The sequence below is a fragment of the Poecilia reticulata genome, linkage group LG2 (assembly GCF_000633615.1).
Source record: "Poecilia reticulata strain Guanapo linkage group LG2, Guppy_female_1.0+MT, whole genome shotgun sequence".
NCBI classification, from domain to species: Eukaryota; Metazoa; Chordata; class Actinopteri; order Cyprinodontiformes; family Poeciliidae; genus Poecilia; species Poecilia reticulata.
Genome location: NC_024332.1, coordinates 22,369,536 through 22,388,213, shown reverse-complemented (window position 1 = coordinate 22,388,213; position 18,678 = coordinate 22,369,536). Strand labels below are relative to the sequence as shown.

Sequence of the window (18,678 nt, the reverse complement as noted above, 5' to 3'; positions counted from 1 at the left end):
CTGTCTGTCGGTGTTGGCAGTCACCTGAACGCACCACTGCTTGTGCCAGGTGTGTGTTTTCCTTTCAGTCCATCAGAAGCTCTTCTCAGAGGAAGTCCGCTGTCCGACATCAGAGCAGGGCTGACAGAAAACCTTCTAAACCCTGGAAATAAATAACTCATAAAGAAAATTGCACATAAAGGGTTTAAACTGGGGCAGTAAGTCGACGTTTTTGGCTCCTGTGCTCTTGTTTTGGTGGTGTTGGTGTCATGCAGGATCATTCTGAAGCAGGGTCAGCTGTGTGCAGCAGTAAGATTAAAGAACGGAAAACCTTCATCTGAACCGTCCATGGAACAACCCGGAACGTTTTCTCCTGACTTTCAGCTCAGTGGGATTTCTGGCACCAGGCTTTTTTTTTTGTTTTTTGTTTACCAAACGAAGGGAACTAGGTGTGACTAAACCGACAGAACAGAGGGATGTGGATCAGTACGGGGTCACAGTGTCACTGAGGATCCCTAACCCGGAGCAGAACCTCCGGGTCTGATCCAAATGCCTCCCTTAAAACAAGGCAGCTCGGTTTAAAGTGTTCAGCTATTTCTCAACAATATCCAATAAATAAGATTCACCTTTTGTGTAAATGACTAAAGATGTCAGAAGTTTTTTTGAGTTTTGGTCTAAAAGAGTTGAATTCTGTTGGGTTATGGTCTTTTAAACAGCTTCTCAAAATAAATTATTCCCCTTAAAAAAAAATTTGTTTAATTTTTCAGTAGTTTTGTTTTCTGGGGGATTTTAAATTATTGTGCCATATTTTCCTCAGTTCATTGGACAATCAGGGCTTTTTTTTCAATGAATAATATATAGAAAAATATATAAAATGCATATTTTATATATTTTTAGGCCACAATAGCGCCCTCTTGTGGCTCCAGAGTTATACCTCCAGTCAGCGTTTTACTGTCATCTCCAGGCCTGTTTTCAGGGTCAGACGTGTTTATCGTCGACTTCCTGTCCTGACGATGGAGTAACGCAAACAGAGCCGTTTCCCTGGAAACGGTTCAGGATCAGGGTTAGAAACAAGGAAGTTGCCTTTGAGCCACACTTGAGATTCGTGTGACCCTGCAGCCTAACACAGACCATCACTCCATAAAGGTCACAGTCACTTAAAGGTGATGCTCAGCTGGTTCAGGCCTCCAAAGGGGCGTGTCCTCAGCTGGTATGTGATGATTCCACACTCCTGCCAGCAGAGAGAGCCGTTTGTTTCCAGGCACTTGTTCCCAGGGCATTTCTAGAGCTGCTACACACTAAAACTAACCAAATAGTGATGGATCAGTGGAACAGAAAACTGTCACCAGGGGGAGCTGGTGGTGGAGCTCAGTCAGAGTTGGACTGTGGTGGTAGAGGCGCTGGCACCAGTTCACATCTTTCTGGCAGATGTTGAACCTCTGGCTGCCTGCTTGCTCTGCCACTCACTGCAATCTGCCTCTTGCTGTTGGTTTGGGTAACTGCAGCCTGTCTGGGGTGAATCCGGCCTCCCAGCTTGGAACAGGCTCCGCCCCACTCAGAGGGAAGGGAAGACATAAGAACTGGTGCAACACTACCAAATGACACAGGGGTAAAGTGGCTGACCTTACCGGCAGATTTTCTAACTCRCGTAAAAAAAAGAAAGAAAAWAAAAAGTGTTCTGTACATTTCAACATTTGGACCAATCCCAGCCTGTCCCCGGGCCAGAACCCTGGAATCTTCTGGAAACCAGGATGTGGTTGACATCAASAGGCACCTTGCAAAAGTTTTCACACCCTTTGAACTGCTTCATATTGTGMACATTACAAAAACACGCTTGAGATGGTCACATTGGACTTAACACAAGTGAATGCATAAATGAGAAGTAGAAGGATAAGTCAGTCCTGCACATCTTCCTGAAGACATAATGCAACATGGTGTAGGCAGCATCATGCTGTGGGGTTGTTTTTCCCCAGTAGGATCAGTCAATGGGCTGGGATAGACAGACTGAGCAAATATGAAGGAAAATGCAGGAAGAAGGTGGAGAACATTACTGAATTAATCAAAATGTAATTCTACAACGTACTGACCCGGTTTATTCGGAAACAATACTGAAAACCATGTTTTCCTTCCATTTCACATTTATGCACTACTGTGTCTTGATCTGCCACAATAAATCCTAATGAACATGCTGCAGTGTGTTACAGAAGATGGAGTATTGAGGCCATGCCAAGGAAATAATTAAAAAATGTAATTACAAGAAAAGATTTACGAGAATAATGCTCAAAGTTGTAGTATTAAGAGAATAAACATATATTATAACTTTATTCTTGTAATTTAATTTTTTTTTTTATTTTAGTAGTAAGGCCCTAATACTCTGTTGAAGTTACATGACAAAACAGTGAAAAAGTTCAAAGGGTGTGAACAAACACAAACCCTCTGATGGTGGGAAACCGATCCAGGTTTGGGAGGAAGGAACTGTCAGGGCTCAGTTTCACCAACCAGCAGATCAGCCGAAACGCGGTTTGATCAAATGAAAGTGGGAGCCTGGTGAAGCAGGTGCTCGTAGAAAACAGTCACATGTCCAGTCACACTCATTCTCCTCTTCCACTTCTTAAAATTCAAAATAATTATTACAATATTTTTCCAGTATTAAATAATTTGATATAAAAAACACGCAAAAAAAAACAAAAAACAAAACAGGGTGGAAGAAATGGCAATGCTCCCTCTAGGATTGCCCCTCCCCTACACACACACACTTCCCCCCTCACCTCTCACAATATACACTTCTATACACATCATCATCATCGACCTTCCTCCTCCGTGGTTCTTTCCCCTGACTCCTCGGTTCATGCAGTACCTGGTACATCGCAGCTAAACGTCACTTCAAGTCTTTCATATGTTTCAATGCAAAGCTGCAGATGTGAAAAAAAGCTGGAGGGGTGATTTTCTGTCTTGCTAACTATATACATATACATATTTATATATTTAAATTGTTACTCATGTTGGATTAAACATGTAACGATGGGAATAATGAGGATTAATCTGAGATTAGGAGTAGCTTCGCCACTTGCTTGGAATCCAAAGGAGACCGAAAAGAGACRGGTGTTTTTCCTCTCCGCAGGAACAACGGGACCTGATTGGTCAATGAGCTACAGTCAGAGTCACCGCCTCCTACCACTCACTGGTCAGTTTGGTGCTTTGGTCCCGTTTAGGAGGGGCGGGAGGCGGGCCTCGCCGCAGCGTTGCATAGCCTGAGATGTTGCCATGTTTGGCTGATTGGGAGCGCCCGTGGTGCCGCGACAGGGTGTGGGAGTGTCCCCGGACCCCATGCTGATGTTGTTGTGGCAGGAGCTCTGGGGGGGGAGGCGGCAGGAGCGCCATGTCGTCCATTGTGCCCACGGGCTCCATCTTGGAGGAGGGGATCAGGTGGGAGGAGGTGAGCGAGCCGTGGCGTGACACTGACTTCCTCTTCAGCGTGCGGTTCAGGTCCTCCAGGAAGTGAGGTTTGAAGGCCAGAGAGGCAGGCCCTGCTGACTTTGGGGAGGTAGGGGGGATGGGGGAGGAGGAGGAGGAGGAGTAGGACGAGAGGGAGGGGGGTGGGGTTTGGGACAGTGGTGGAGGCGAGAGAGGCAGTGACATGGTGGTGTCGTACTGAGCCGTGTTGCTACTGCGCCGGTTCATCGCCGGAGGAGGCACTGCCCCCTTTTTCAGTGAGCCTTGCTTCCATGATGACGAGGAGAAAGAGGATGTTGCCGACTGTGGAGCAGGCTGCATCTGAGGCTGRGGGTTCACAACGGCGACCTTGGGAGGGTGATGGAACTCGGAGGGGTGAGGTGGGGGAGGGAAGAGTTCCGATTCGGTCGGCGGGGGAGGGAAAAAGTCGGCTGATGAGTCCAGGTGAGGATGCTGGGAGGGAGGAGGCGGGGGAGGAGGCGAAGGGAAGTCAGGCTGATGCTGCTGGCCGCTCTGCAGGCCCTGGATGACCAGAGGCAGGTTGGCCAGGTTCAGCTTCCCCGGCTTGGGGAGCGGCGCCGGAAGGGAGGCGGAGTCTTTGGAAGGAGATCCCGTTGCTGAGGAGGAGCTCGACGATGTTCCCGTCTGGGGGGCCTGGCCAAATTTACTCAACAGACTCTCCACCTTCTTGGGCCGCTCCTCCTGAGGGTCTTTCATGGAGGAGGCCCTCTGTGGGGTTGGGGGAGGCCCACGCTTGGTGGACCCCGTAGAGGAGGTCGAGGGAGACTTCTTGATGGGGGAGCCCGACTTGGAGGAGGAAGAGGGCGGAGGAGGAAAGTCTCCTAAGGAGCTGTCAGGGGGTGGCGGAGGGAACTCAGGTGACTGTGGCACTGCGGCGCCCCCGATTTGCCACTTTGGTTTGGCCTTGACTGCAGGAGGGGACTGGGGAGCGGAGCTGGAGGGGGGGAGGGGGGAAGTGTTTCCTGGGAACTGATTGACGATCTGTTTGACCAAAGAGGAGGTAGCCGCGGCGATGGAGACGGACGAGGAGGAGGAGGGAGAGATGGCCAGGTTCTTGGAGGAGAGGCTATGCTGCTTGGGCAGTGTGGGAGGGGGCTGATTTGGGGAGTGTCCCGTTGAGAAGCTCTGCTGCTTCCTGACAGGGCCGTGTCCATAAAATGGCTGGGTGGGGGACACCGGGGAGAGGGCGATGGGGAGGGAGGAAGGGCCAGACGGTTTTGGGGCGGTCAGAGGAGGGAATCCACCTGAAAAGGTTTTGGGAGGAGCGGGTGGGGGGGCATTGGGTGACAGAGGCCGGAGGACTTGTAGTGATGCTGGGGGGGTGGGGGGGAACCGTCCTGCAGCGCTGCGGGGGTGAAGTCGTACACCATGTTGGGGAACTTCTGTGACAGGAACTGCTGCAGGCCTGAGTTGGAGAGCTGGGGGCAGGGGTTGGAGAGGGGCTCCGGAGGGGGAGGAGGGGGCAGCCCGTTGGCATCCAGGCCCTCTGGAGGAGAGGGTGGGAGGCTGTGCGGCTCCAGTGCCTCCTCCTCTGGCAGAGGTGGTGGCGGGAGACAGTTGGGGCTTGGCAGACCGAACTTTAGGGCAGCCATGGCCGAGCCGGGGGCCGGTGCCACAGGTGGTGGAGGAGGAGGGGGCGACGGCGGGGAGGTGCCGTAAGAAGCTGGGAGGGTATTGTAATTCTGCAAGGGAAGGGGAGTGGTACCAGCACCGGCCGCCTGCTGCGTTCTAGCCTGGTTTTGGCTCTGCAGGCGAGCCAGAGTGCTGTACTTCACGTAGGAGGAAGGAGGTACCCCCTGGTGGCCCATGCTACCCACGGCGGGTGGAGGGGGGGGAGGAGGCGAGGGCGGGGATGGAGAGGAGGAGGAGTCCTCGGACGGGACGAGCCCATCGGTGTAGCTGCTCCGGGAAGGTGGAGTCTGAGGCTGGGGGGAGAGGCTGGGGATCTGGACAGGGATGGGCCTACTGATGGGGTCCATCTTCATCATCTGTGGGCAGAGGAAGAGAATTGGTGAGGGAGGTGGAAGACAATAAAAAATACGTTTTGCTAAAAACAAATGAGATGCAAGAAATCCGACATCAAACCAAACAGAGGAGAACGAGATTCGGTTAAAGGTAATTTTATTAACATAGCACATTTTTAGCAACAAGGCAATTCAAAGTGCCTTGCTTATAATTAAATGTTATAAGCAGTTAATAATTGTCCTGTCTTCATTCAGCAGAAATCCAGATTAGTGTATCCTTCAAGACACGAGTTAAAGTCAAGGCCTGGGGGGAGTCCATTGCATTTTTCAGTAAAAAATGGTGAAAACCATGGTTCAAGTGAAGCTAACTCCCACCTGCAGGTGGCAGTGTTTCTTACTTCTGCTACACTGCTAGCTTAGCTGTACTTAATGTCAAGTTATAGTCTGGGTGGGATTAATAAGGCAATTAACAAGTCACATTTATTGTCATACATAAGCACAAATATTTCAAAATTCCTTGCAATGCTTTCTAAATTAGCACCGCAAAAGCTGTGATTTTGACTGCAAAAAATAAATAAAAATTACAAAGTGAAAAGATGTGCAGTACTCATTGAATGCAGACAGCTTTTTTTAAATGTATATTATAACAATCCTGTGAGACTGTCCATGATCCTAATATGGCCCAAAATCAAAATGAGTTTGACCTCTTTCTGCAGGTCTAGAGACAGACTTCTACTGATAACGTCTGCTCTCTCTGTCCTTCATTTACCTTTAAAATTGTAGAATTTTCTTATGAAAATTCTACAAAAATAAGACTGTTTTTTCTTTTCATTAAAAATATTGCATGTTTAGTTTATTTGCGTAACAATTCAAAGTTTTAAAAATTGCAATAGCATTTTTGTGGGTATTAATTAGAACTCATTTTTCAACACTTGGATGTGGAAAAAGTTTGGACAACCCTGATTTAAGAGACAGGAGATGTTCTGAAAACAGGTCCTGTTTCAGCAAGAGGAGCCGTAAAGAACAACAAGCTAATACAGGAAGTGAGCAGAGGACATGCTGAGCTCTGTTCAGCTGGGCCATCACTTCCCCGGCCCCATCCCAAGCACATCCTGCCATCAAACAAACGTCTGGCGTGGAAAACGGCCAACTGCTGACGTTTCCTGAGAACAGATCTGATGTTTCACTGAAGCATCTGGAAGTAGAGAAGCCGTGCAGCAACACGCTCATTATCCATGTGGGAATGCAGTGAGGCCGGCGCGCTGAGCTGGCTTTTGTCCCATAATGCATCTGTTCAGCTGGGATCTGATGCTCAGCTTTGTAATATGGGAATTCTGACAGCAAAACATTTTTTGCTATACACTCTGCATACACTCTGCAAATATTCTTAATAAAGTATTTGTAAATAGTGTCTCTTTATTTCTGCCTCTTCCTTTTATTTGCAGATTTCCCATCATTCCCAGTGTGTCTTCACTTCAAACACAAATGCCAAACAGACAGGCTGTTAAAGACTTCACATGCTTGTTACATCACTTCCTGTCTAACCTCCACTGCCTCCTCCTCCCCCCACACAGAGAGGAACCATCATTCGTCCTTTCACCTTTAAACGCTGATAGAAAAGCAGAACGGAATTGTGGGAACAGAATAAAAACGATTGATTGATTTTGTGTGTGTGTGTGTGTGTGTGTGTGTGTGTGTGTGTGTGTTCACACCTCTCCTTGCGTTCCTCTCCTCCAGGCATCAGAGAAGATGGAGCTGACCACACTCTGGGAGCGGGTGTGCCCGGATGACGCCAGCTCGGACACGCCGCTGTCTGATTGGCTGGAGTGGTTGGACTGCGACTCTGCAGGGTTCAGCAGGAGGTCAGAGGTTGAGTCGACAGCAGCAGCGCTATGAGGTCACGATGCTCAGCGTGGTTTACTGGGACTAAACCACCAGTTTCAAACTACATTCCTCAAGGACCGGACTGCTGCCACTTTTACAGGCTTGACTCAAACGACTACTCTGCCTCATCAACATGCAGTCAGGCTCCACAGAGCTCTGCTAACAAGCTGACGTTGGAGCCAGGTGTGCTGAAGCACACCGACACCTGAAGTAGCAGGACAGCGACTGAGGACTGGAGTTTGAGACTGAAGGATCTGAAACAGACCTGGGAGGCTGGATGAGCTGGAGCCGGACTTGATGGAAGAAGAAGAGAGGGAAGACCAATCGTAGGCGGCCTCTGTCCTCCTCATGGCTTCCTGGAAGTTGATGTACAGCTGCTTCCCGTACTGACAAACACACACACGCAAATAGACGTACAGCTTAGAGCCGCCCCACACTCCTGTCCAATGCTGCTTCAGTTCACTGAGGCCTGTGGATGTTTCTTCTGCAGGTTTTTTATGCCCTGCTGAGATGTGGACTTTGACTAGGCTGTTGGAGCTGCTTGAGTTTTTTTGTTTTCAGCCATTCCAGAATTGAATGGATGTGAAAGGAGAAAGGTCTGACCGAGTGAACTGGGCCCAGTAAAAACAGTTACCTCATATAATTTAGCTATAAGGTCAACTTGTTGCTAGGTAACAGGTGGATGGCTTCCCAGGTGACCGTCGTCTCCAGTCTGTAAGCTAGCTTAGAGACGCAGCACATAGATGTTGCATCTGTAATCTAATTAGTACCTTTGCAATGCGAATACTGTTGATCCATTGTTGGAGAGTTCTGATGTCATCACAGCACAGGTACTTTATATACTGAGACTTCTTCTGGATCTGGGGGTGCTAAACACACACATAAAATTTCAAATGTCCAGCTGTGTGTAATTACATGTGGTTCATTTAGTGATAAAGTTCCTAATATAAATTTAAGTAATAATACAATTCATTGAACAGGTCTGTATGGAGTGTAAAGACAGTTTCTGGCCAATAGGTGGCAGCTGTAGACCATGACTTGAACATTTTACCTTCAGCACMATGCAGAAGTCAGTAGGAGCCTTGTACTTGCTCTTGTAGTCATGACCCAGGTAAACATTGACGTGATCCAGCTGGAGGAAACACACCAGGTCCCTGGACRTCTGGAAACAGGCCAAACAGAGAGCTTCAGCTTTACTACAAACACACACACAGATGGTCCCTCCACCCGGCCTCCGTCCGTCACACACCTTGGCCTTGCCCTTTGGGACGTAGTAGATCCCAGACGCTCTGAGCAGAAAGTAGCGTTTCTTCCATGACTTTTTGCCATCCTCTTTCAGCCACAGCACTCCCTCCATCTCAGGGACAGACACCGAACTGCCTCCGAAGCACTCCTGGGAAGCAAATCGAAACTTTTCCTGTCAGTTCTCCCGTTTCTGCATAAAGATTTTCAGGTGAGAAAACATGGGAGTGTCTCCAAAGAAGGCCGAACTAACCCACCTCTAGCAGAGCTTCTTTGTTCCTCTCTGCCATCTCGCACGTCTCCTTCCGCCCCAGTAAGTAGTTCTGCAGCAGAAGGGWAGCRTGTGAGAAAAGAGGAGCAGGTTCCCAGGTGCGGGCAGATGTGTGTGTTCTGTTTACCTGTGGGTTTTTGAACAGGGCGTACTTCTCGATGCGCTCGGTGAACATGAGGCGGTTCTGGCTGTCTCTGGTCCAGTTCAGCAGGTTCTCCACCAGGTTCTCGTGATCCTCGAAGATCCGTTCTGCAGACAGGGAGACGCATCAAGTCATGAAAATCAGAAAAAAAGATTGTTACGAGATTAGCATCAAATAGACTATGGCTAAAAAAAAATACAGTGTGGTCAGCTTGTTCACACACACGGAGGGTGTGTGTGTGAACAAGTCTCCTTGTCTTTTTATTCACCAGAACTCCATAACCACTTTCTGCCTTTACTGCTCTACACACAAACAACTTCAGCAAACAACGTGACAAGTCACGGATAAAGGATCAAAAAATGTCTGGACTTTTTTGTCATCCTAATCAGACACCATGGAATAGGATGAAACAACAGAAGTGCAAAAAATATTTATTTTAAGTTAATTATTTTTTATGTCTTTTTACGACTTTATAGTTGGTGTTTAGATTTTGCTAATAATGTCTTCCAATAACGTAATTACCTAGTCATATTTTCAAAATTCCCTGTGAAGAGGTGCAACCACAAATTTCCTGGTTCATCTTTCTTGACCTTCACACACATTTATGGAGGGAACTAACAGCAAACAAAAACTACGAAACTGGATCAAATGAGAGCTTTATGTCAGCTTTGTTCAACAGGAACAAAGAATGTATCTTGCTCTATGTTGATCTGAATCACTCACATCACCAATGCTAACCTAGCTAGCCACAGTTTTTTTTAGACAGCACATCGCTAACAAATCAAACCAGGCCAAAGCCATGAAGTCTGCAGCAGCAGACACGTGACCCCAGTTCAAAAAAACTTTAAAGAGGCAGAACCACATAGCAACAATCCCTCATCAGCTTTATAAAAGAAGCTAACGGCTTCATGGCTTTACCAAAGCTTCTGCTGCCGACCGAACTAATGATGCTAATGCTAATCCACGAACCTGAATCCATTAGTCAGCAAAGGTGTGTTTACTTATTCTCACACAGATGGTTCTTATTTGTTCAGGGTCGTATCCTGTTACTTCATTCACAGCAGAATAAGGTAAAAATAAAATAAAAAGAAACATTTTTCTTTCCTTTTTTTGAGAAATGTACCAAACTGGAACTACGTAGGCTGCTAGTACAAAGTAACACTTTATAGTGTTTCATTCTAAAGTGTTAATTTAGGAACAAAGTATTTGCAAAGCAACAATGTTGGAAAGAAATAACTTCTGTAAAATAATCATATTTTTTCCCACATCCAACACATCATGATTTGAGTCAGGTTTTAGGCCCAAAACAATCCAACAAAAAAGGTTTTAAATAGGCATTTCATGACAACATATGAGGATTTTAGAACTGACGCTGATTTATGATATAGACCAAAAACAAATCAATGAGAGCCAGAATCCTTAAGGACCAAGGCTGGCCAGACAAGAGTCATGAATCTGAAGGCAGACAAAATGAGAAGCATGAAACGGTGCTGGTTGTTATACCACTAAGTCTGTCCAGGTTCTGGTTGTTTTGCTCCAGACAAGTCCTGAACAAAAACAAGGACATTTCACACTGACCACGAACGAGTCACTTTGTATCCACCTGGGGAATGTTTCAAACCAAACAGAGGACTTAAAGTCATGTTCTACAGTGCACTAATAATCTGCCAAAAGAAAAGACTCCAAAAAATAATATCTAACATCACAACGACACATTACTGAGCTAGTGGCTGGATCACATTGCCAAGGTTAACACTACAACAGGGGAACAACCATAAGCTAATGGAAATCGAGCACAATACAAAAGTTTGAACATACAGTACACAATTAAGCAGATCATAATGGTAATTGTAATTATGAGATTTTATCTCCATAATTTATGAAAATGCCATAGGAAACAACTGAGAGTGATTTGCAGATATGAAATGGATGAAATGGAATTCTATTGGGCAAAACAAATTGGAAATGAGGAATTTGACCTGGAACTACATTAAGCATATCTGCTGATTTACTGTTTTATATCCTCAGCTTTTTCTGGCTTTGCAAAGACAACACTGAAACTTAACATATATAACTTAATGTTGACATGCACAATTAAAAAGAAGAGAACCGCTGCTCTTATTTCCTGCAGGGGGAAAAAAAAAATTACAGCTCAAAGTTATGATCCAACAGGAAACCAGTTTAATGCCAAGCGTCCAAAAGCCGCCAACTCCAGATCCAGCTGATTCCCTTCACTACCACTTACCACGAGTTAAAAAGATGAACTACTCAGCCTTCATTCTGTGTACACAAATGCTTTTAATAATAAATGATTGTGACAATACTATAAATTTGATGGTACTGAAGGATCCCAGTTTTCGTCTGTAGCAGCTGGATCAAACTCATCTGTGTGAACATTCAGTCACTGATCAGGCGACTGTGTCTGTGTGGAGGTGTGCACTCACCCATCTGCAGCTCTGTGATGGTTTCCACCAGGGACCAGTCTGGACTGTAACCACAGTGAGATTTATCCAGCAGACTGTCCAGAACCTGGAGAACAGGAGACACAGTCAGGTCCAGCCGTACTGACCCGAGGACTGACCTCGAAACAACTCCGGCTTCAGATTAGGCTTGGGACTGGCATTAATAAAGACACCGTACGACTGTGAGAAAATATATATTAAAAAAAAAAAAACATAAAATACAAAAAAATAAATAAATAGTCCCATCAGTAGACCTGGGATTAAAATATTTAAGGTTAGATACATGAATGTAAGACCTCTGCAGAAAAGCTTTTCATAGATGGGGATGAGGATTATGTCAATATGATGTCTTGGACAAAAAGCTCCATGTTCCCACAAAAGAAAAACATTTCCCCCTCCACTATGAAAAAATTAAAACAGCTATTCCTGACCTCAAACTTTATATATATATATATATATAAAGAATCAGTGGTGGTTCTACTGGTGCAGGAGCAGAAGGTGTACCTGTCTGACCGTCTGTCTCTCGTCCACCATCATGGTCTTTGAGCTCTCATCTGACAGATGAACACGGATCACCAGCTGTGAAGAAGACAGGGAGCAGAGGAGGTCAGCCGGCATGTTCCCGCACAACAGAGGAGCAACGCGTCGCCCAGTCGGCTCTCAGAGCTCTGACTGGCGTCCAAGGCTTTATATCTCGGGTAAACCCAAGAAGAGGGAGCAGCTTTCAATGTGATTCTAACAAATCTTTGCTTTACTTTGATTGTTTGAGCCGAAAATGTGACCCAGAAAAAGAAGCAAATTGAGCCGAAGGCGGTCCGTTTCACCGAGCCCCGTCCTCTTATTCTGCAGCATTACCCTTTACTGAATCACATGCATGAGTGGAAGACTGCAGACTCTGCTGCAGCAAAGGGTTTCAGCAGGAATCCGACTGGAGGATGATTCAGTCAACCTCTAGTTAGCTAGCACAGCTAAGCACAGAGGCAATACTTCCAAGCCTTGATCCTGACGGAGACCCATTCCTGATTTGGATGTTAGAGTTGATCCCAGCTGGACCATAAGCCCAGATCTGGAAAGCTTCCTGAAATGTCCAAATTTTAAAGGGGAAGCATTATGTATTTCCCAGGCACATAGTGCCATTTCATAGCACAGTCAAGTAACTATCCTGTCCTCCTGGACAGCCGTGGCGTCTCTCCTGTCCTTCTTGTCCAAAAGTTTGAACCTCATCATGAGTTGAATTACATGACACCAATTCACAACTTGTCATCTCCAGACTCTGGCTTAATGTCAGCCTGTCTTATCGATTCTAAAATCAGGTGTGATTTTGTGTCTCCTCAGATAAAAGGCAATCAGGAAGTTCACGTTAAAAAAAACCAAACAAAAAAAACATTAATCACAATTATTAAAGTCTGCTGGAACCTGGAGGACCCTGGGACATCAGGGAGTTCAACATCAGCAGGGACAAGCCAAACACTTTCTGGACACGGTCAGACGGGACCGGAAATGACTGAGCTTTTAGGCCACAGTGATAATGTCGGGACGGGACAAAGTGAGGCTTCAAACATGAGACTGGAAGTGAAACACACAGTATCCAGTGTGTATCCTGATCCAGCAGCTGAAAACAGAAACATTGCATCAAATCTTGTTTTGAGTTGTGAGAATGAAGGAAACCTGGAGAAACTCACTGTCCTACATGACCACTTTCATCTCTGAGCAGAATCAATGCAACAGATGATTTATTCCCAAAACACTCTCACACACACACTCACGCACACACACACTGAAGAGGCTGGAGTCCCTCTGTGTGTGTATAGTAAATCCAGGTTGTTAATCCAGTCTCTTTGGGATTTTACTTGCAGTGTTCATTATGTTGAGTGGCGTGTGTGTGTGTGTGTGTGTGTGTGTTGACTCCAGCTGTTATGACTAGAGCTTTTAAAAGTGCAGTAACACTAACCTGACCCAGAAACCCACTCCTCCCAACACATGCACACACCAACAGAATATAAATATACACAGTGTGTGTGCGTGTGTGGAGCTGACTCACCTTCTTCACCTGTGCCTCCTTGATCTTCTCCAAAGCCACGCGGATATTCTCCGCCTTTAACTTGGCAGCCTGCTCCTCCTACAAACACGCACACACACACACACAAATCACAGTTGAGAAAATGAAAACAAACTGCTGGAAGACCTGCTCTCCTACCTGGTTCCTCCAACAGGAGCTCATTTTAATAAAATTTCTCGTTTCTATGTCACATCAAATGAAAACCAGGTGAGGTTCGTTGATCGAGTTGCTATTTGTCTTTGGCAGCCGGCTGAGTGGCTACGCTTCGTCCTACAGGGATGTCGGCATGCGCCCAGCCTCCCCAACCCGGTGGAGGGAAATCCTGTAAAGGTTAGTCCCAGAACACGCGTGCACTGGCCAGAAAGAGCCAACTGTAAGGAAGCATCCCAAACGCCTCACTACCCGTTCCTCTCCTTCTGCCCCTGTTCACAATCACCATCTTCGCCGTCCTCTCCGTGTTTGCACGGGATTGAGATTGGATTAAAACGGCGGCTTCACCGCGATCCTGCTGAACGAGGATTATCCGAAGTGACGGCGCGTGGACCTCAGCCGGACAGCAGCACCTCCAGATCCTGCTCTGCTTCTATGGCAACCAGCCGATCTGTGATGGAAAACCGCCGGAGTTTGCCGACTCCCGTCCCATCACCTCCTCCCTGGTCAAGAGAGACGGAGGAGGAGACGGGAGGGAAGGAAGGTTGGCCGGGGTGGGGGGGAGGGGCAATGAGCTGTTTATCTGGAGCTGCCGTGCCCCTTACTCTTCCTCCTCCCCTCTTCCTCCCTGTCTTCAACTCTTCCAGCTGTCCCCCTCTTTGTCTTCTTACTCTCTCTGTCCAAATCAGCTCAGAGGACAAGCATGTGGCCAGCTGCCTGATGTCACATAAAACACACACCAACACACATCCTTGTACTTCTATAAAATATCTGGGTTATGCCTAAATGCCTAACCCTTACTAACCCTAACTGTAACCAAAACTTAACTCACATCACACCTGACCACCTGACCATCACACCTGAACATTCAGCCTGACCAGTAGAACTGCAAAAAAGTGAGGACCAGGAAAACAAATAAATACTGTGAAACTGGTGCTTTATATGTAGCATATACAAGTACATACCTACACACACACAGCATCACAGAGACTTTGACTTCCACTCATTTCTAGAGCCTAACTTTTAGCCTGGCCCTAAAGCTCACCATTACCAGTACATGCCAAACAATAAACCTAAACTCAATGGACACTTTACTCCTAAACCTAACCCTGAGCCCCAAAACTGCACTTCTTCTTATGGGGTCCAGGCTTTTGGTCCCCACGACTCGATATGCATCAGGAAAAAGGACCTCACAATGTGTCAAACACAAGAACACATGCATACGCATGCATACACACACACACACACACACACACACACACACACACACACCCCCACACGCATACACACACACACACACACACACACACGCACACACACACACACACACACACACTTAAGAGGATCCGTACTGTGAACGAGCGAAAGGGCAGAATGAACTCAAGATGATGAGGAAGATGAGATTATCGGCCAATCTCCTTATCGACATCCTACTAAAAGAACACACACACGCACACACACACATTAATATTTTGTTTACTTCCCAACAGAAGCCCAAACTGAACAGTATGGATCATTTCAGGTGGCACCAGGTGCACATCAAGCTTCCATAGAAACATAAACATATTCCTACAGTCATGTTCAAAAAGAAACTGCTGCTGGAGTCAGTTCTTAATTGTTTCCAAAATAGAACGCAGCAAAAAAATAAAACAAAGAAACAAAAAAAGGTTTTTAACCCAGCCATAGAAAAACTAACATTATAACTCATAACTGTTGCTCAATATTATTCCATATCGCATGTTTTCCTAAGATCGTGCAGCTCTACTTTCAACTTTAGAGTCAACATGTTGCTGTGATAGAAAGCTATATATACTGTATACATATAGTCCTGTTTGAAATAAAATTTGGTTTTGCACATCTTGGGTCATTGCTCTTCATTGGGTCATTGCCAGCCATGGCTTCCATCTTCTCCAGCTGCATCTCACATATCCAAGCTGACCTACATTATGAAGCTAAAATTAGATTCTGTCCAATAAACATTCAGCTGCCTTTGAAGTCGGGAGGAATTTGTCCCTCTTCAGCTGCTGTAGGTTGAAACACAGTCGGCTGATGTGAATCACTGCAGAAGCATAAGTAGGGCAGCAGTGTGTGTGTGTGTGTGTGTGTGTGTGTGTGTGTGTGTGTGTGTGTGTGTGTGTGTGTGTGTGTGTGAGGACTGTAGTTGCTGCAGAGGCAGTGTTACACTGACACAGAAAGAGTGTGTTAAATGTGGAGCTCCACACACACATGCACACAGCAGCACCCTGAAGTCTCTCTAATGAGAGCGGATAATTACACCGTCAGCCTAATCACGGCTGCAGGAATTAGACTGGCCCCGAAGCTCATAATCTGCCTGCAATCTCGAGGTCCATTGCAGCCCTTCCCTCCCCTCCCCCTTCTAATCTGGCACCATAAATTGAAACAAAATGATGTCTTTTTTTTCCTCCTCTGCTTTGACTCATGACATAAACTGCTCTCAGCTTGTGATGCAAAGGAGTCAGAATTACTGGAAGCAGGAAGCGTAGCGAGACGGCGATCTGCGGCTTGATCCCCAGCAGTAAAAGCTGGATTTAAAGCAAACGGATCTTAGAAGGACGACATCAGAGTGAAAGCATTTGTTTGGGTTTGATGAACTGGGCTAAGACTGAGTTCCACAGCCAGCTACGGACTAGGCTCTGACAACACAGTGCAGGTATGATTTAGTCACACAATAGGAGCAACAAGCTCTGTTGCTTAGGAACATCCTCTATGCTACGCTGCAAAAACACAAAATCTTACCAAGTATCTAGTTTTTGGGAGCAAACATCTTAGTTCAGGTGAAACAAAGTTACTAACCTATAAATAACTTTTCAGAAGGTTATGGGAGCAGGCATTACATCAATAATCTCTTAATATTGATGAAAAGGACTAGGTCCATTGGACGATTATTTCACTTATAACATGGGAAAAATGTCTTGTTATAAGTGAAATGATCTGCCAGTGGAACTAGTCCTTTTCATCAATATTAAGAAATGATTGGCTTAAAACAAGTTCCTATCTAACTGAAAAGTCACTTAAACTGAACTGAGACACTTGCTCAAAAAACTAGGCAAAAATACTTGGTAAGATTTTGTGATCAGGTGAACTGAGGCACATTTATTTTTATCAAAAAGGAAAAACCTGTGAACTTGATAGAATACTGCCTGCCAGATGCTCTCCGTGTGTGTGTGTGCGTGTGTGTGTATGAATCTGTATGTAATGCTTTTGGGAATCACCACCGTTTTCTCCAAAGAAGATTATCCTCACACGTTTCACACATTTCTGTGACGTCCAACCATTCTGCCTCCTCTGTTGACCATCCAATCACAACGCAAACAATTTTGATCCAATCAGAACACAGCCTGCTGACTTACTTCCATGCCGAAAGAAACCTTTGCCCCCTGGCTGTTAAGAAGCCAACAGCTTCACCTTTAGAGCAGCTGAGTGATCACGGTCGCGTTTAGAGCTCCGCATGGGGATTCACTTAGATTAATCTGAACTTAATCTGGCATCACAAGTGCTCTGAATGCATTAGAAAAATTAAAGCAGAAAGTTGCTAGTTGCTGATAGGAGAGTCTGGCAACAGCCAGCAAACAGAGAACAACAACAAGCATCACAATAAGCAGCAGCTAGTCCCATTACCTCCACTGATCTGCATTATCTTCAACTTTACCTGCTAAGCTTCACTACTGCCACTGGCTCAGATCCAGGTACTGATGAGGTTACAGCAGCGTATGACCAGAGCACAGAGGCAACAATAAACCAAGCACACGTCTGAGGTCAAACATGTCATCCCTAATTACTGATGAAGTCACTGGATTAAATGCAGCTGCTGAGAAAAACTGTCAACTGAGGAAAAATGACTCCCACCATTGGTGACCCCGGCCTGACCAAATGTGGAAGAGATGAAAAGTATTTGTTTTAGCCTCTTTGATGAGGTGGCGGTGGCAGGAGTTCATCCTGTAATYGGAGGGTTGTCGGTTCGAATCCTGACTAATTGTGWCCTTTTTTTGTTTTTGTAAAATGAAACATTTATCTAGACAAAGATAAGTACACTAGTGAACCATTAGTGAAAGCCCGCAGGACGATATCATGGTTTTTTTTTTTATGTTTCTGATTAATATCTAAAATTTGAGTTAAATGCAGCTGAAACACACTGATCGTGGTGTGATGTCATCAGTCATGATACCAGACAGAGAACTGTGGACCTCGACCGGTCCAGTTTGACCTTGGACATGTTTTTCAGACGTCTGACAGTGCCACATGTATCTGTCCAAACAAACTGTCTTCCTGCATATCAAATCTGAGGTTCCTTTTCCAACTACTTCTTTATCATTTTCCAACCATCCATATGGTGCATATGGTGGAACAGACTTGCTAGATTTTATCTAGGGAACATTTGCTGAGATCATTCCACAGAAGCAGCTTAAATGGTAACAGGATTGTACTTATTGTCCACAAGACCTCTCAAGATGCAAGCACACAGACACGCAAGCACACACGCACATTATATCCATTATATTATAGGACTTTACACTTCATAAGACCCTAGCCTTAGCCAAACCTTATTGAACTCCATACTTCCAAACCTAWGCCATAGAGCAGAGTAGAACTGAAAAAAGTGAGAACCAGAAAGATGATCAACACATATAACCTTCATTTGTGGTTCTCTATCTGTACTATATACAAGTTTACACAAGTTAAGTCCATTCTAACACTTTAATTSCTCTAACACTTTAATTGCATTATTTTGTGATAAAAAAACTCCAAAAAACTATTACTTCATTTTTAGGTGTATGGCATTGTCTGCGCATAGCACAGCAGTAATAGCACCAAACATAAATATTGTTTTTTAAATGGGCATCTTCATAACGCTGTTTACCTTAAAAAGTGAAAGTGTTGCTTTCCACTTAGGAAGCAACACTGATTGACCCGACGAGGGTCCCTGTTGTCAATCAGTGTTGCTTCCTAAGTGGAAAGTTTGATTTCACAGAAGTTTGATTTACTTGGAGTTATATTGTGTTGTTTAAGTGTTCCCTTTATTTTTTTGAGCA

General features: G+C 45.5%; 1 pseudogene; it reads right to left on the bottom strand.

Moving 5' to 3' along the window:
• Positions 1–23: 23 nt before the first annotated feature.
• Positions 24–15,469, bottom strand: LOC103482205 (ras-associated and pleckstrin homology domains-containing protein 1-like; annotated as a pseudogene).
• Positions 15,470–18,678: the final 3,209 nt, after the last annotated feature.